Below are 20,180 nucleotides of genomic sequence, written 5' to 3'. Positions count from 1 at the left end.
GTTTGCCAGATTCACTTATTAGGTTGAGTAGGTTTTTGGTGGAAACTAGAGTTTTCTATGTACACTATCATGTCATCTGTAAACAGAGGCAACTTTACTTTTTCCTTTCCAATTTGGATACCTTTTATTTTTTATTTTTAATTTTTTTAATATTTTACTGTAGTTCTGGCCAAGATAGAGTCAAAGGTAGAGACCCTTACCTTCCTTGCACAACCAAAAGAAGGATAACAACCAATCTGAAATCAATAAATAACCAAAAGTGCCAGAAAATCAAACTGCATGAAACCCCAAAAACAAACGAATTAAAGAAATTATCAAGCAGAGAAATCAGACCAGGAAGGCAGTAGACCACATGGGCCAACTCAGAAAAACTGCTGCAATGCAGCAGACCTTGGGGGTGGGGCTGGCTGTGGAGCCTGGTGGGCTCTGTGGGAAGGGCTGACTTAAGGGGACTTGAAGTCGGCTATGCAGTATGCAGTTGTGGCAGTAGGAGAAGCTCCCAGTCTCACACAAGAGTCCATTGAAAAGTATGCTCGAGATGAGCAGGTGAGCCACACTTCCTTCTCTGGCCCCTTCTTCACAGGCAGCGCTGCATTTCAGCAAAGAGGGTTGCCCTGCCAGGATGAATACCTAAGGCTCTGCCCTTACAACCTATCAGCTGCACCAAGACAAAGAAATATGGCCCAAATGAAAGAACAGAGTGAAGCCTCAGAAAGAGAGCTAAGTGAGGAGGAGATCACCAGCCTATCTGATGGAGAATTTAAAGCCCTGGTAATCAAAATGCTCAGAGATCAGATTGATCTTTGTCAAAAAAATGCAAAAATAAAACAAATGAAAGATACCCAAAGTGAAATAAAGCAGAATATTCAGGGAACCAACAGTGACAGGAGGAAACCAGGACTAAAAGCAAAGATTTGGAACAAAAGGAAAAAAATAAACATCCATCCAGAACAAAATGAAGAAATTAGAATTTGAAAAAGTGAAGAGACTCTTACAAATTACGGGGACAACCTGAAATATTCCAACATCTGAATTATAGGGGTGCCAGGAGAAGAGGAAGACCAAGAAATTGAAAATTTATTTGAAGAAATAATGAAGGAAAACTTCCCCAATCTGGTGAAGGAAACAGACTTCCAAGAAGTCCAGGAAGCCCAGAGAGTCCCAGAAGTTGGACCCAAAGAGGAACACACCAAGCCACTTCATCATTAAGTTACCTAAGATTAAATATAAAGAGAGAGTCCTAAAAGAAGCAAGAGGAAAGGAGAGAATTACCCACAAAGGAGTTCCCATTAGACTATCAGCTGATTTCTCAAAAGAAACCTTGCAGCCAAGAACAGGCTAAAAAGAACTATTTGAAGTCATGAAAGGCAAGGACCTACATCCAAGATTACTCTATCAAGAAGAGCTTTCATGTAGAATGGAAGGGCAGGTAAAGTGCTTCCCAGATAAGGCAAAGTTAAAGGAGTTCACCATCACCAAGCCCTTATTATATGAAATGTTAAAGGGACTTATCTAAGAAAAAGAAGATAAAAAGTACAAAAAGTAAAATGACAGCAAACTCACAACTATCAACAGGTGAACCTAAAAGAAAAGAAAAACAATGAAAACAAAAACTAAGCAAATGACTAGAACAGGAACAGAATCAGAGAAATGGACATCATACAGAGGGATTTCAGTAGGGAGGGAGTAGGGAGAAACAGCGGGGAAAAGGTACAAGGAAGAAGGAGCATAATTAGTAGGCATAAGGTAGATGTGGAGAGATAAAAAAATGGTATGGGAAACAGAAGACTCAAAGAAGTTATATGTACAACCCATGGACATGAACTAAGGGCGGAATGCTGGAGGGTTTGGGGGGCAGGGTGGAGTGGGAATATAGGAAGAAAATTGGGAAAACTGTAACAACATAATCAATACAAATATTTTTAAAATTATTGAATTGTTGTTTAATTACAGTTGTCTACATTTACCCCCACCACTGCCCCCGCACCAGCCATCCTCATCCTCCTCCCTTGCTTCCAACCCCCTTGGTTTTGTCCATGTTTCATTTGTAGTTGTTCCTGAAAACCCTTCCCCACTTCCCACCATAATCCCCTCCCACCTCACCTCTGGTTACTGTCAGTTTGTTCTTAATTTCAATGTCTCTGGTTATATTTTGCTTGCTCGTTAATTTTGTTAATTAGGTTCCAGTTAAAGGTGAGATCATATGGTATTTGTTTTTCACCACCTGGCTATTTCACTTAGCATAATGCTCCCCAGTTCCATTCATGCTGTTGCAAAGGGTAGGAACTCCTTCTTTCTGCTGTACAGTATTCCATTGTGTTAATGTACCATAGGTATTTGATCCATTCATTTACTGATGGGCACTTAAGTTGCTCTGAGCACTTGGTTATTGTAAATTGTGCTGCTATGAACATTGGGGTGCATAGTTTCTTCTGGATGGGTGTTTCAGTGTTCTTACAACATAATCCTAGCAGTGGGATTGCTGGATATTTCATTGTTGGTGTACAAAACTGCCTTTGATTTCTGAGCATTGACTTTGTATCCTGCTGATTTGCCAAGTCCACTTATTAGGTTGAGTTGTTTATTGGTGGATTCTATAGGGTTTTCTATGTACACTATGTTGTCAACTGCAAACAATGAAAATTTTGCTTCCTTTCCAATTTGGATGCCTTTTATTTCTTTTTCTTGTCTGATTGCTGTGGCTAGGACCTCCAATACTATGCTGAATAGGAGTGGTGAAAGACAACATCCTTGTCTTGTTCCTGATATTAGTGGGAAAGTTATTGCTTTTTTCCCATTCAGTATGATGTCACCTGTAGGTCTCTTGTATATGGCCTTTATTAAGTCAGGAATGTTCCCTCTATTCCCATTGTCCTGAGTGTTTTTATCATAAATGGGTGGTGTCCTTTATCAAATGCTTTTTCTGCATCTATTGATGTGATCATGTGATTTTTGTCATTCATTTTGTTTATGTGATGTATTACATTTACTGATTTGTGAATATTGTACCATCCTTGCATCCCTGGGATGAATCATACTTGATCATGGTGCATGTTCTTTTTAATGTATTGTTGGATGCGGTTTGCCAATATTTTGTTGAGAATTTTAGCACCTATATTCATCAGTGATATTAGCCTGAAGTTTTCTTTCTTTGTGATGTCTTTATCTGTTTTGGGGATTAGTATGATGCTGGCTTCATAAAAAGAGTTTGGGAGTCTTCTGTCTTCTTGGATTTTTTGGAATAGTCTGTGAAGGAAAGGGGTTAGCTCTTTTTTAAATGCTTTGTAGAATTCCTCTGTGAAACCATCCGGTCCAGGACTTTGGTGTGCTAGGAGTTTTTTAATTACTGCTTCGTGTTTGTTGGCTGTTATTGGTCTGTTCAGGCTTTCTGCTTCTTCTTCATTGAGTTTTGAAAGATTCTATTTTTTCTAGACTTTTGTCCATTTCACCTAGGTTTTCAAATTTCTTGGCATATAGTTGTTCATAGTATTTTCTTACAATCCATTCTACTTCTGTGGTGTCACTTGTAATCTGTCAGCTTTCATTTCTGATTGAGTTTATTTGGGTCTTCTCTCTTTTTTTCTTGATGAGTCTGCTTAAAGGCTTGTCAATTTTGTTTATCTCTTCAAAGAACCAGCTCCTGGATTCATTGATCCTTAGAATTGTGCTTTTAGTCTCTGTGTCGTTTATTTCTGGTCTGATCTTGGTTATTTCCTTCCTTCTACTCTCTCTGGGCTGTCTTTGTTGTTGTTCCTCTAGTTCTTGTAGGTGTAGGGTTAGGTTATTTATTTGAAATGTTTCTATCTTTTTTAGGTAGGTCTGTATCACTATGAACTTCCCTTTCAGGAGTGCCCTAGCTGTCCCATAAGTTTTGGACTGTTGAGAATTCTTTTTCATTTGTTTGCAGAAACTTTTTGATTTCTTCCTTGATCTCATTCTTAACCCATTCATTGTTTAATAGCATTCTATTCAATCTCCATTAGTTTGAGTGTTTTTGAGTCTTTGTATTGGGGTTGGTTTCTAGTGTCAGTCCCTTGTGGTCAGAGAAACTGCTTGATATTTCAATTTTCTTGAATTTTTTTGAGGCTTGTTTTGTGTCCTATCATGTGGTCTATCTTTGAAAATGTTCCATGTGCATTTGAAAAGAATGTGTATTTTTCTTCTTTGGGAGGAAAAGCTCTCTATATATCAATTAAGTCCCTTTGATCTGTGATATTGTTGAATGGTGCATTATCTTTGTTGATAGTTTGTTTGGAAGATTTATCCATTTTTGACAGTGGGGTGTTGAAATCCCCTACTATAATTGTGTTGCTGTCAATATCTTTCTTGAAGTCCTCCAAGAGTTTCTTTATGTATTTTGGTGCTCCTTCAAATCAGCTCTGCAAGAGATGCTATAGAGTCTTCTTTAAGAAAAGGAAAAAATGAGAGAGAAAGGAACACAAATAGGAAAAATGGCACTGAATAAGTACCTATCAATAATAAGCTTACATGTAAACAGATTAATGTTCTTTTGTCTGGGAAACTCCTTCTTTCATTTTCCATTTTAATTGAGAGCTCTGCTGGATAGAGTAATCTCAGTTGAAGGTCTGTGCTTTTCATTGCTTGGAATATATCTTGCCATTCTCTTCTGGCTTGCAGTGTTTCCACTGAGAAGTTAGCTTCTAGCCTTATTGAGGCTCCCTTGTATGTTACTTCCTGTTTCACTCTTGCTGCCATAAGATTCTCTCTTTGTCTTGGAATTTTGCCATTTTAATTTTAATGTCTTGAAGTTGGCCTCTTCGGTTTCCTCTTGATTGGGACACTCTATGTGTCCTGGATTTGTGTGAGTTTTTCTCTCATCAAATTAGGGAAGTTTTCCATCATTACTTTTTCAAACAGGTTTTCTATTCCTTGCTCTTCTTCTTCTCTTTCTGGTATCCCTATTATATGGATATTATTACATTTCATGTTTCCTGCAGCTCCCTTTCCGCCTCTTCATTCTTTCTGAGTCTCTTTTCCTCTTCTTCCTCTTTCTGATATTTTTTCTAACTTGTCCTCCAGCTCGCTGATTCAATCCTCTGCTTCATCTAGCCTGCTTTTGGTTTCTTCTACTGTGTTCTTCAATTCAGAAATTGTATTCTTCATTTCCTCTTGGCCCTTGTTGATAGTTTCTATTTCCTTTTTCATGTTGATATAGTTTGCAGTGAGTTCATCATTGTTTTTCTGTAACTTTTGGTAATTCTCTGTGAGCTCATTGAGCTTCCTTATAACCATTGCTTTGAACTTAATATCTTATCGTTGACTTGCCTCTATTTTAATAACATTCTCTCTGAGGCTTCCTCCTTTCCTTTCATTTGGGGTTTGTTTCTTTGTCTTCCTATTGTTTGTGAGACTCTTTTTGTTAGCTTCTGCTTCCTAAACTGATCTGTTCTGACTCCCTGGGTTTGTGGTGTCAACTTCTATGGTAGGAGACCTGTGAGATTCAGTAGTGCAGTCTCCTTGATCTCCTGAACGTCCTGCTTTTGGGCTATCATTTATGTTGGCTCTCTGGATGTCTTTGGGTTTTGATTGTTGTTGGGTCTTTCCCTACAGCTGGTTAACTGAGGATCACTCCCCCCACAACATCTTGTAATCTGTTGTGCATGTGAAGACAGGTTGTGTTGAAGCTGGTTCTTCTGTCTGTCCAAGGTTTCGAGGCTTCTCTCTTGCTATTGTTCAGTTGCTTGTTCTGGGTAATTTCTACACCATTTATTTGTAATTCCAGATTGGTCCTGGGTGGAGGTTAGTGTGGCTTCCATTTTCTCCTTCACCTTCTTCTGTTATCATCTGTTTGTGGTTCCTTTGTTGGCGGGTTCTCTCTTCCAGCAAGTATACTGTTGTTCCCAGCTCCCACCTACTCTTTTTTATGATCAATTGGAGGGGGAAGGCAAAATGGATTAAGACAGTGGGAGTGTATTCTATGGGACTTAAAGTACCAACCTGAAGAGAAGAGATAGGATATTCTTTGGATAAGTATAGTGTTAACCATGATATTTCACCCAACTAGTCATTTTTTAGACAGAGTGGAAAAAAGATAAGACTCTTGTTGAATGGGGAAGGATTGTGAGTTGGATCCAGAAAACAGTGAGCTTGTGGGAGGTCAGGTTATGTGATATAGTAAGAGCAAAAGATGAGAAATAGGTGTAGTGTGTGAGAGCATAGAGTTAACCACAATAGTAATAAAGTTCCAGAAGACAGTGAAATGAGCTAAGATCCAGGAGGGGGGCTGCGTGGTATTTACAATTGTATGGAACAACAGTTATTTACAATAATAATGGAGTAACAATTACATGACAAAATCTATGTGATCTGAATAACAGGAATAGGAAGTACACGACTGTAGAGTAATGTGCTACTGGAATACAAGTGAAGTGAAAGAAGGGAAATTAAAAATACACTATGAAAGAGAGAACAAGGAAAACCAGTCAAACAATGCAATTAAACAAACAAAAGAAAACTAAACAGAAAGAAGATAAATTAAAAAATACTAATAAAATAAAAGACGCAAAAATAATGAAAAAATAATAATACAAATAAACAATAACTTGCAAGTTTTCTGGAATAGCAAAGTCAAATTTGTCTCAGTTTCTCAGTTGTTGGGATTACCCTTCTTTGGGTCTGATTCTGGTCCTTTCACAGCTCCACGTTTTTGGGTGTTTTTTTTTTTTTTTGGTCTCACTTGTAGGAAAAAAAAGAGAGAGAAAAAAAGAAAGGAAAAAAAAAGCCTCCTGCTTTCTTTAAACAGGCCAAGTGAGATTTGCTGGTTTTTCTGGCTGCAGCAGGCTGAGGGGGGTTTTGTTTAGCTTTTATCCCTTCCTGTGGTTTTGGGTGGATGGGGGCCAGGTCTGGACTGTACTCTTCACATTTGCCCAGCATCCAGCCCAGTTCCCCAGTTCGCTGCCGAACCCCCAGTGGCCTTCTGCACCTGGCCTATGCCTTTGGTCCACCAGTTGTGCTGTTGAGGTGCACCACTTACGGGCATCTCACACACCACCTTCTAGCTCTTTGTTGTCCTAGGTGCTAGGGACTCTCAAAGTCTCTTCAGGGTAGTTTGACTGCCCCACTGAGTTAAGTCTTTCTGGGGATTGCTGAATCCCTGAAACCTGCTGCTCTCTTCTGTGGGAGGCACCTCTGCCTTCCTCTTAGTGAGCCAGTCAGGCCCTGCAGGGCAGGAGCAACACTGCCTTGGCTGTGGTGGTGGATACAGGTATGCACTGCTGGGGTGGTGGGCCTGTGTGCATGTGGACTTCTCTGCTGCTGTGGCAGGAGCGTGGGGTAGGGTGTGTGTTGCTGGGGCCATGGGTGTAGGTGGGTGCCCTTGGCCACTGGGGCTAGGGGAGAGTAGGGGCATGGATGTGGCCTTGGTGGCAGGAGCAGGCCTGTGGCCAAGGCTGAGGAGGCTGCAGGGGAGTAGCAGGAGGAGGCAGGGGTGGCCACTATGGGAGAATTCCATTGTGGGAGAATTCCCTAAACAGCCACAGAGAGCTTGTTTTTTCTTTGTTGTTGTTTTGTTTTCTTTGTTTGTTTTATTTTTAATTCCTCCTGTTCAAGCCTGCCACTCCAAACAAATGCCTGGCCTCTCACACAGCCCAACTTTCCAAGCAGACCTGAGACTATCTGGGTCAGGGTCCATCACGGCCCAGCTTTTCTCCCTTCTCCAAGTGTCACCCAGCTCCCCAATTTCTCTGGTATTGACCCAGCTGGCATCCACAGTCTCAGAGGGTGCACACTGCCCCTGTGTGTTTGCTACTTCATCTTTATTCCCCGCAGTGACTTCAAGCATCCAGGTCCATCCTGGTGCTTCTCAAACACCCCTGTTTGTCAGGGAAGGGAGCTGTTTGTTTAACTGGTTCTCTTCCAAGAATCCTGTGGCTGGCCCAGCAGGTGCCAGGCCTGGGGCTGCAGTGGCTCTGGTCCCTGTGATGGTCCTAGGAACCTTATCGTCCCAAAGCAATTCCTTACAGTATGATTTTTTAATGTCCTCTACAATTTTGGTCTCCAAACCTCATATATGCTGGGATACCATTAGCTATTCACTCAGTTCCTCAGACGATCAGTTAGGTATTCCACTTGTGTGCAGGAGGAAGTGGACTCTGCTCCCACCTATCTTGCTGCCATCTTCCTCTCTCCTGCCTATTTCTTTTTCTTGTCTGATTGCTGTGGCTAGGACTTCCAGTGCTTTGTTAAATAGAAGTGATGTAAGCCTTCATCCTTGTCTTGTTTCTGATCTTAGTGGGAAAGCTTTTAGTATTTGCCTGTTGAGTATGCTGTTGGCTGTAAGTTTCTTGCATATGACTTTTAATATGTTGAAGTATGATCCCTCTACTCTCGCTTTGCTGAGTGTTTTCATCATAAGTGGGTGCTGTAACTTATCAAATGCTCTTTCTGTATCTATTGATTTGATCATGTTATTTTTGTATTTTTTTCTTTATGTGATGTATTAACATTTATTGATTTGTGAATATTGTACCATCCTTGCATCCCTGGGATGAGTCCCACTTGATCATAGTGTATGATCTTGTCCATGTATTGCTGAATGTAGTTTGACAATATTTTGCTGAGGACTTTAGCACCTATTTCATCAACATTATTGGCCTGTAGTTTTCTTTGTTGTGTCTGTATCTGGTTTTGATATTAGTATGATGCTGGCTTCATAAAAAGAGTTTGGGAGTCTTCCCTCTTGTTGGATTTTTTGGAATAGATTGAGAAGGATAAAGGTTAGTTCTTCCTTAGATGTTTTTGTAAAATTCTCCTGTGGAACCATCCAGTCCAGGACTTTGGTGTGCCAGGAGTTTTTTGATTACTGCTTCAATTTCACTAGCTGTTATTAGTCTGTTCAAGATTTCTGTTTCTTCTTCATTCAGTTTTGGAAGGTTATACATTTCTAGATATTTCTCCACCTCACCCACGTTTTCAAATTTCTTGAAATATAGTTATTCATAGTAATTACTTACAATCCTTTGTATTTCTGTGGTGTCAGTTGTGATCTCTCCTCTTTCATTTCTTATTTTATTTATTTGGGCCCTCTCTCTTTTTTTCTTGATGAGTCTGCTTAAAGGCTTGTCAATTTTGTTTATCTTTTCAAAGAACCAGCTCCTGGATTTATTGATCCTTTGAATTGTGCTTTTAGTTTTGATGTCATTTACTTCTGCTCGGGTCTTGGTTATTTCCTTCCCTCTACTCACTTTGGGCTGTCTTTCCTGTTGTTCCTCCAGTTCTTGTAGGTGTAGGGTTAGGTTATTTATTTTAAATGTTTCTGTCTTTTTTAGGTAGGCCTGATTTGCTATGAACTTCTCTCTCAGGACTACTTTCATTGTATCCTACCGACTTGGGGTTGTTGTGAATTCATTTTCATTTGTTTGCAGAAACGTTTTGATTTCTTCCTTGATCTCATTCTTAACCCATTCATTGTTTAATAGTATGTTATTCACTGTCCATGAATTTGAGTGTTTTTGAGTTTTTTTCCTTGAGGTTCATTTCTAGTTTCAGGCCCTTGTGGTCTGAGAAAATGCTTGGTATAATTTCAATTTTTTTGAATTTGTTGAGGCTTGCTTTGTATCTTATCATGTGGTCTATTCTTGAAAATGTATCACGTGCATTTGAAAAGAATGTGTATTTTGCCTCTTTGGGAAGAAAAGCTCTCTATATCACTTTAGTCTATTTGATCTAAGGCATTTTTCAATACTTCAGTTTTCTTGTTGATATTTTGTTTGGAAGATCTATCCATTTTTGACAGTGGGGTGTTGTAATCCCCTAGTATAAGTGTGTTGCTGTGTATATCTTTCATGAAGTCCTCCAAGATTTTCCTTACATATTTGGGTGATTCTATGTTGGGTGTATGAATGCTTATAATGTTTATGTCTTCTTGATGGGTCCTTCCCTTGAGTATTATGAGTTGGCTTTCTATGTCTCCTTTTATGTCCTTTGTTTTGAATGTTATTTTTTGTTATATGAGTATTGCTATCCCAGCTTTTTTTTTCCCTGTCCACTTGCTTGGAAAAGTTTTTTCCAACCCTTCACTTTCAGACTGTGTATGTCTTTTGTTCTGAGGTGGGTCTCTTGTAGGCAACATATGTGTGGATCATATTTTCTTACCCATTCAACTACCCTATGTCTTATGATTGGAGCATTTAAGCCATTTACATTCAAGGTTATTATTGATAGGTATAATTTATTTTTCCCCTTTTGTACCTGTGTTCCTTTCTCTCTTACTCTTTTTCTTCCTCTTCTTAAAATGGTTCTTTTAGCATCTCTTGTAGTGCTGGTTTGGTGGAGGTGTATTATTTTAGTATTTTTTTTCTGGGAAATTCCTTATTTCACCTTCCATTGTAATTGCGAGCCTAGCTGAGTAGTGTTGAGGTCTGCCCTGCCTGGTCTCAGGAAAACTGTAACCCCCCATGGCTAAGGCTGAGTAAGAGGCCTCCGAACCAGGAGACACTAAGGAGACAAAACTTATTTCCCTGGCATGGACGCTGCCTGTTCTGTGCCAGCCCTCAGTGCTTGTTCAGTTAGCCAATGACAGGTAAGATTTCCCATGGGGGAATTGTCTAAGACAGGCATGAGCACGTGGAGGCCTCAGGGGAGGACTTGGGGGGCTGTGGAAATGAAGGGGTGATCGACATCGACCCCTGCCCCCTCGGCTTTGCCAAAGCTTGAGTCCTTGAGAAATCCAAGTCTCCCAGCTGCCTTTATCTCCTCTGCCCAACTCAGGCCTGTGGAAATAACAGGGGCAGTGCAGTCCAGACCAGAGTAGGTGGACCCCCGGGGTAATTGGGCCTGAGACATAGAATATAAAAGATCCTATAAGATCTGCTTGCTAGAGGATGCTCTTTAATTAGAATATGAAGGCACTGGCAGGAAATGAAACTAGCCTTTTAGATTCTGTAGTCTTTTTAAATGGTAAAATCCCAAAATTTCAGAATTCCAGAGGGAGATCTGCCACTCCCTTTCAAAGTTAACTACTTGTTTTATCTTCCTTGTCAGACTGTAGTTCACAAACTGTATTGGTATGTTTAATAAAAGACTGTGTGGGTGGGAGAACGAGGCGCTCTCCACTAGAGAGGGTGGCTAAGGCGCTCTCCACTAGAGAGATTGGCCTTTTTGTACCTATTTCTCCACAGGACCCGGTTGTCCATGTGTTTTTCTCATGTTTCGACGAGTATCTGCAGCAGCGATGGATACGACTAGCTTTGTATCCGCCTCAGAGTAGAGTAGTCCTGGTTGTATGTCTTTGTTTTTCATTACATGTAATATATTTTGCCATTCCCTTCTGGCTTGTAGTATTTCTATTGAGAAATCATCTGTAACCTTATTGGAGCTCCCTTGTATGTTACTTCATTTCTCCCTTACCACCCTTACTGCCTTTATGATTTTCTCCTTGTCTTCAGAATTTGGCATTTTAATTTTGATGTGTCTTTGAGTAGACCTCTTTGGGTTCATCTTGATTGAGACCATCTATGCTTCCTGAACTTGTGTGGCTTTTCCTCTCTCCAGGTTAGGGAAATTTTCTGTAATTAGTTTTTCAAACAGGTTTTCTCTATCATTTGCTCCTTTTATTCTCCTTCTGGTATTCCTATGATTCAAATATTGCTGAGTTTCATGTTGTCTTGTGTTCCCTTAAGTTATCTTCATATTTTTTAGTATTTTTTTTGTGCAGGTGCTCTACCTGGGTATTTCTTTCTATCTTGTCTTCCAGCTCACTAATTTGGTCCTCTGCTTTATCTATACTGCATCTAATTCCTTCTAGGGTATTTTTTTATTTCAGAAATTATATTTTCCATTTCTTCCTGTTTCTTGTTTATAGTTTCTATTTTCTTTGTCATGCTGTTGTAGTTCCCACTTAGTTCCTTGTAGTTATCAGTGAGTTCCTTGAGCATCCTTCTAACTATTCTTTTGAATTCTATATCTGATAGTTTGCTTGCTTCCATTTCATTTAGCTCTTTAACTGGGGAGTCTTCCATTCCTTTTGATATGGGCTTTTTCTTTTCCTCCCCAATTTAGGTTACTCTTTTTTTGTTTGTTTCTGCAATTCCAGATGCTCTGCTTTTCCAGTTGTCTTCATAGGGTGAACTTCTGTGGTGGGGGTTCTGTGGGACTCAGTGGTGTGGTCTCTTTGATCTCCTTGTCTGGATGCCCTAGAACTGCCTTTTTTTCCATTTGTGTGGGCTCTCCTGTTGTACTTGAGCTTTACCTGTTTGTGGCTCCTTTGTTGGTGGGTTCTCCCCTCCAGCAGGTTTACTGGTATTCACAACACCCACCTTGTCTAGTATGTATGGTGTAGTACAGGTGTTGGTTAACAAAGAAGTGTTACCAGATAACCAAACCTATGCCAGCAAAAAGAATCCCCCATCACATCAGCAGTTTGAACCAAAATTGAATGAAGGTTAATAAAGCTGAACAGAGATTGCAGATATTATAAGATATGACAAAGGGAATATTAGATGGCTAAAATAGGGAAAATGTTGTGCAGTAAGCAGGAGGATGATTGGTAAGAGTTGGGATAGAACTGAGGCAAAGAAAGGGAGAGAGAAAATTTACAGTGTAAGTAAAACATGAAAGGGCAATGGAAACAATGGGGTAAGAAGAGGGACGAGTATACTATGAGGTCTGATGTAAAATTGGAAAGGTAGTGGGACCAATGGGAGCAAACTTTCAGGAAAACCACAGGAGGGTCAACAGTAACAACTGCTGAATGAAGTTTAATAAAGTTGGAACAGGAATAAGAATATTATAGAAAAGTGAAAATGAGATGTCTACAGTAAAGAAAAATGATTTTGAGAGGATGGAGGAAGCAAACTAATAAGAGTAAGGAGTTAAGCCTAGGTGGAGAGAGGGGGAAAATGGGGTGGGGGAGAGAAAACAATGAAACAAAATTTCTTAGATGATCAGGGGCAGATTGAAGGTAAAATGGAGTAAGACAGCATAATAGTATTCTATGGGGTTTAAAGTACAAACAAGTAGTGAACAAATAGGAGTTCCTTTGGAGAACAGCAATAACCATGAAGAAGTACAGCAATAACCATGAAATTTCAACCAACTAGTCACTGCTTATAAAAGGTGAAAAAGAATTAAGACTGTTACTTAGAAAGGTAAAAGAATATGAGCTGACTTAAGAAAGAGTGCTTATGTGAAGTTAGATGGAGGAGAAATAGTGAGAGTAAGGGATAGAAACTTGGCATAGTGTGAGAGAAAATAAAGTTAACCGTAACAGAAAATAAAGGTCAGGAAGATGGCGACATGGATTAAGACGAGGGAAGGGTGCTGTGTGGGATTTTTAATACCAATAGTGTGATAAAAATATATATAATCTGAATAAAAAGAGTAAAAAGTAAAAAAGCAAGAGTAGTGTTTTATTTGGAATACAAGTAAAGTGAAAGAAGAAAAATGAAAATGCCGTATGAAAGGGAGAATAAAAATCAAATCAAACAATAAAAACAAACAAATAGAACAACAAAAAACCCAAATAAATGGAAAGAAGAGAAATTTTAAAAAAAAACAGTAACAACAAGAAACAAAAACATGCAAGTTCTGAAAGATAGCAAAGTGAAATTTGTCTCAGCTGTTGGTGTTCCCTTCTGACTTCTTTCTGGATGTGTTTCAGGTCTTCTCACAGCTCCAGGTCATATTGCCATAGTCTTGCCAAAAAAAAAAAAAAAAAGGCTAATGCTGATTTTAAACCTGCCAAACTGTTTTTGCAGGAATTCCCCAGATCTTGCAGGCAGAGAGGGGTTGAGCTTGTTTTTTTCCCCTTTCCTGTGGTCTGGGCTATAATAATCACAGATGCCCAGTTTCCAGCCCACATCCTCAGAACGATGTGCAGCCTGCACTGTCTACTCTGTATATTAGCTCCAGGCCAGTGCTGATAATCCACCTCATTTTGCAACCCTTTGATCAGTCTGTGAGGTGCGCTGAGTGGGAAAAAATCACAGACCTGCCTTTGTTGGCCTGGCGACAGCTTGTGCTGATCCCTGCACTTCACCTTAGTGCCTCTATTGAAAGAAGCCTCTTTGGGCATCCTGCTGCCCGCCTTTGATCAGTCTGAGGCACCCTGAGTGGGAGCTAACTGCACCCCCACTCCTCCCTCTTTGCTGGCCAGCTGCTGCTAATGCAAGGTCCCTGCACAATTCAAGGTCCCTGCAAGGCAGCTAGTTCTGATAGGGGACTCAAGAGTTGGCATTTTAGTTTAAGGTAAATAGTTAATAAGCCTAGTAGGTAATGCATAGGTTAAAGATATTATTTCAGAAAACGCAGATAAAGCCCATCCTAGCCCCCAGAGAGACAGCCAATTTCCTGGGGCACAGCTAAAGATCACTGCCTGGGGATCAAGTGGAGGCATCCTGGCCATTGTGTTCCAGGGAGAGACAGATGACCACTTGCCGCTGGGAACAGCTAACGGCCCAGGGCAAGAATACTGCAGGGATTTTTAAAATCTAATTTTCCCTGAGTTTCAAAACCCCTCACTGCACTTTGTTTTCTGTTATAAAAAGGTTGGCTTGGAAGGAAATGTAAGATGGTCTGTCAGGGTATAAACCTGCCGTCTTCTCAGATCTCTGGCCATCTGAATAAAGTGCCCATAAAGTTCAATCCCTGTCTCTGCTTACTGGGTTTGGTGTGTGACAGGCAGCATGAAAGCCAGTCTTTTCTGGTTTCAGTTCCACTTTTGAGAAAAGTCCCCTTGGGTGCCACCTGCCACTCCTAATGAGCTCCCAGATTTTCACACAGTCCAATTCTCTGATCAGTCCACAGTCTAGCTGGGTCATAGCCAGTCACACCCATCTCTTCTCCCAGCTCCAGGTGTCACCCAGCTTCCCAATTTCTCTAGTACTGTCCCAGCTGGTGACCACCACCCCAGCCCTGGTGCACTGCCAGGTATGTGTCACTGCCTTTTTACACCCCCCTGACAACTTTATGTGTCCTGGTCTCTGCTAGTGTGGGTCTGAGACTTCTCCGCTGTGGGAGGGGAGGGAGCCATTAGGTTTCTATCACTGATCCAGCTCTCCTCGGATGCTACTGTGACTGCCGTAGCCTCCAGCACAAGGCCTGGGGACCTTCTCATTGACTTACAAAATCTCCTTACTGCCCTTTTTTAAGTGTCCTCTGCACACTTCGGCTTCCAAACTTCATATCAGCTGGTATTCAGTCAGCTGTTCACTCTGTTCTTCAGAAGACTGGCTAGGTGTCCCAGCTGGGTGCAGGAGCAAGTGGGCTCAGCTCCCACTTATGTGGCTACCATCTCCACCCTCTACATTTTTCTATAACCAATTTCTTCAGGTTTTGAGGACAACTTTGAGGTTAGCTCCAGAGGAGAGATAGCCAAGGGGGTCATCCCACCTTAGGGCTCAAATGCTAAAACATAACTTAGATTAAAATGTTATCTTTAAGATATTATGATGGCAGCATCTTTAGGTGAAAGTTACACTTACCTCCTCCCAGGAAAAAATTGGAATTATAACTAAATTATAGAAAAAATTATCCTGGATAATCAACTAAACACTAGCTGAATGGAAGTCTTATAACTAAGGGTAGACTTGTACCAAAGAATCCACATAGAGACTGATAAGGAAGTGTGGAGATAACAAAAATGGCTGGCTCTGCACCCACATGCAGCAGTTGAGAATCCAGAGGGATGTTTCAGCTGCAAATTCTCCTGTGAGGAGCTAGCAGTTTCCACCCCATGCAGTGTTCCCCAGCCCTAGAGCACCAGTGCCAGGAAGAAGAGACCACATAATATCTGGCTGTGAACATCAGCATGGATTCCATCTGTCAGGGTGAGATGAGAGACTGCGAGAAACCCTCTAAAAAGGCCAGTGCAAAAAAAATCTTATTTGCAGGCACTCACTATGGGCTCCTGGTGGAGGGATGGCAGCTCAGAGCTGACTGGAGTCATACAGGGAGAAATTGGTTTGTGTGGCTTTGGGGAGAGGTCTGGAAGAGCAGCTACCAGTGGCCCTCTGCTGAGTCCTTCTCCCACACTGCCCACAGATACCATCTCTCCTGGGTCAAACACTAGCCCCACCCTGCTGACTCCCTGTCGCCCTTCCCAGGAACCTTTCACCTTACAGAGGAATCAGCTAAATGTGACCATCCTGGGCCCACTGCAGTCTTTTATAAATGACTCTTGAGATGGTCAGGCAGACTCAGGGGCTGTGAGAAATGCACACAAGGTGATTGAGTAGAATGGCCTTTTGCCCCATGTACACAGCTGCTGCTACTACCCCATGGCATTGGCCTGGGGAGATGCACTAACCCCAACTTCCTGCCTCCTTATAGCCCTGCCCTGCTTAGCACCCCCTTCAGATGGCAAGGCTCAGGTGGGTGGCAACTGGCCTTGGTGTACCCTTAGACTTTTGCTGAGTGGCCTCAAACCCAGCACTGGTGCTAAGTTTAAATCTGTATCAACCTGGTAAACACTACTCACCAGACCTTGAGACTCACTGAGAACCTGCCTCATGCAACTCGTGTACTGCCAGAGACTCTTGCAGTGGCTGAGCCTAACAAATAGCTGGCAGGTAGAGGTGGCTTTCTGGGGGGCTTAGGTCTTTCTCTGACCTTCTCCAGGTTTAATATTTGTGGAAGCCAACCTCAGGATGCAGCATGGCCCCTCCCATGCATGCAAAAGCCCAGAAGAGGCTAATTCTAAAACCAGATAAAGACCCTACAAAGAAATAAAATTGTAGGTCAGTATCTTGGATGAACATACAAGGTAGGGCAAAAGTAGATTTATGTTGTTCATATGTAAAATAATGTAATAGTTAATAAATAACACAAGAATAAAGTCCGTGTTTTGCATGCTCAAAACTGGTAAATCTACCTTTGCCTCACCTTGTAGATACAACAATCCTTGACAAAATATTAGCAGACTAAATTCAGGAATACATTAAAAATATTATATACTCTGATCAACTTGGATTTATTTCTGAAATGTAAGGTTGGCTCAAAATTTGCAAATGAATTAACGTGGTACACCACATTTTAAAAATGAAGGATAAAAATCATGTGATTATATCAATAGATGCAAGAAAACCATTTTGTAAAATCCAGTACCCATTTATAATCAAAACTCTCATCAAAGAACACAGGACATATCTACATATCTCAAACAAAGGCCATATAAGACAAACCAACAGCCAACACATTACTCAATGGGCAAAAACTACAACTGTTCCCTTTAAGATTGAGAACAAGACAGGGATGTTGCTTTCACCACTCATATTCAACATAGTATGGAACTCCTAGCTGTAGCAATCAGACAAGAAGAATAAATAAAAGGCATCCAAATTGGAAGGGAAGAAGTAAAACTGTCATATTTGCAGATGACATGATACTGTATATAGAGAGCCCTACAGATTCCACCAGAAAATCCTTACTAGGACTGATAAATAAATTCAGTAAAGTAACAGGATACATACAAAATTAATATGCAGGTATCAGTTGTATTTTTATATGCCAATAATGAACTATCAGAAAGGGAAATTCACAATGGCTTAAAAAAATATAAAATACCTAGAAGTAAAATTAACCAAGAAAGTAAAAAGACTTATACTCAAAATAATATAAGACGCTGAAGACAGAAATTGAAGAAGATACAAGTAAGTGAAAGCACAAAACATATTCATAGATAGGAAAAATTAACATCATTAAAATGTCTATACCATCCAAAGCAATCTACAATTCAATTCCTATCAAGTAATTCCTATCAATTCCTACAATGTAATTGTAGGACTAGAACAGGACTAGAACAAATATTCCAAAAAATTTATATGGGACCAGAAAAGACCCCAAATAGCAACAGTGATCTTGAGAAAGAAGAACAAATTTGGAGGAATTATGCTACCTGATGTCAAACTATACTACAAGGCCATAGTAATCAAAACAGCATGGTACTGGCATAAAAACAGATATATAAATCAATGGAACAGAATACAGAGCCTCGAAATAAACCCACACTTTCATAGCTAATCAATATTTGATGAATGAGGCAAAAACATACAATGGGCTACTGATAGTTTATTCAATAAATGGTGGTGGGGAAATTGGACAGATATGTGAAAAAAAATAACCATGAAACTAGACCAGTGTCTTAAGCCACACACAAGAATAAACTCAAAATGGATTAAAGACTTAAATGTTAGCCCTGGCTGGTATGGCTCAGTGATTGTACACCAGCCTGTAACCAAAAGGTCGCCAGTTCGATTCCCAGTCAGGGCATGTGCTTGGGTTGAGAGCCAGGACCCCAGCTGGTGGTGTGCAAAAGGCACCTGATTGTTTCTCTTTCACATTGATGTTCCCCTTCTTCTCTTTCTCTCTATCCTCCCTCTTTCTCTGAAAATAAATAAATAAAATCTTTTTAAAGGTTATGAAAACTTAAATGTTAGACTCAAAACCATAAAAATCCTAGAAGAAAACAGGCAGTAAAATCTTGGACATTGCTCATAACATTTTTTTGGTTATATTTCCTTGGGCAAAGGAAACAAAGGAAGAAAAAATAAACAAATGAGACTACCTCAAACTAAAAAGTGTTTGCACAGCAAAGGAAACTGTTGTGGACCACTCTGTGGTTTTGGAAACTGTAGCCCTGTGAGAGCAGGCCTTGAAAGATACTAGTAAGTCTTCCTGGAAAACCAGGAAACGCAGGTGGCAGACATGACCCGACTCTTACATCGAGGGTTCCCATGGGAAATCAGGCCTGAAATATACATTGTTTCCACAGCTTGCTCTGCCTTGTCATAGCCCTGCTGATATAAGCCAGATGTTTAAATTCAAAGCATAAGGAGTGAACTCCCTGCTTCATGAAATATACCTTTACAACCATCTGGCATCAGCATGTCTCACAGACCTTGACGGATGATCTCTGTGTTTCTTCAATTATCATCTATAGATATTGTCAGGTTTTTTTTATTACTATAGTCTTTTGGACATTGATTGATAAGCTATGCATGTATGCCGTATTTCTCTGCACATCCCAATCCTAATAAAAGCCATGTTGGAGAAGCGCTTGGGGAATTCTCCACTAGAGGGAATCACCACCCCTTTTCCTGCCAGAACAACAGATTGTGTCAGGGAGAATTTATTCTCATCCATGACAGCTGGGAGAACTCTGAGGGATGGAGCACTCCCACAGGAAATCATCAACAAAATGAAAAGACAACCCATTGAATGGGAGAACATAGTCACTGATATATGTGATACAGGGCTAATATCCAAAATTTATAAAGAACTTGTAAAACTCAACACCAAAAAGACCCCAAATAATCCAATGAAAAAAATTGGTGAATGACCTGAACAGCCATTTCTCCAATGAGAACATAGATGGCCAATAGACATGTGAAAAGATGCTCAACATCACTAATCATCAGAGAAATGCAAATTAAAACCACAATGAGATATCACCTCACACCTTTAAGAATGTCTATCACCAATAAATCAACAAACAACAAGTCCCAGTGAGGATGTGGAGAAAGGGGAACCTTTTTGCACTGTTGGTGGGAATGCAGACTAGTGCGGCTACTGCAGAAAGCAGTGTGGCGTTTCCTCACTAAACTAAAAATAGAACTACCATTTTACCCAGCAACCTACTTCTGACAATGTAACCTAAGAATCCCAAAACATCAATCAAAGAATATGTTCACGCCAATGTTCATAGAGGCATTATTTATAATAGGCAAGATCTGGACATAGCCCAAGTGTCCATCAGTAGATGAGTGGATAAAAGAGCTGTGGTACATTTACACAATGGAATACTACTCAACCATAAAAAAGAAGATAATTTTACACTTGGCAACAGCATGGATGGACCTGGAGAACATTATGCCAAGTGAAATAAGCCCATCAGAGAAAGATCATTAGATCATATGTGGACTCTAATGAACAAACTGAACTAATAAGCAAAATAGAGACAGACTCAGAGTCGACTGATAGCTCATGGGGGTGGAGTACATGGGGGCTTGGAGGGATCAAGCAAAAAAGAAAAAGAAAAGGAAGAACTCATGGATGTGGACAACAGTGTGGTGATTGTGAGGTGAGAGGGGTGGGTGGAAGTGGAAGAGGGTGTAAGGGGGATAAATGGTAATGGAAAAAGTACAATTAAACAACAACAACAAAGTCTGGATCTGTTGACCACAGAGACAGAGTTTTAGTCAAAAACTGCATGGCTGACATCATGA

Source organism: Phyllostomus hastatus, unplaced genomic scaffold, assembly GCF_019186645.2.
Source record: "Phyllostomus hastatus isolate PE091 unplaced genomic scaffold, TTU_PhHast_1.1 phas_contig_36, whole genome shotgun sequence".
Lineage (NCBI taxonomy): Eukaryota > Metazoa > Chordata > Mammalia > Chiroptera > Phyllostomidae > Phyllostomus > Phyllostomus hastatus.
This window is presented reverse-complemented; position numbering follows the sequence as displayed.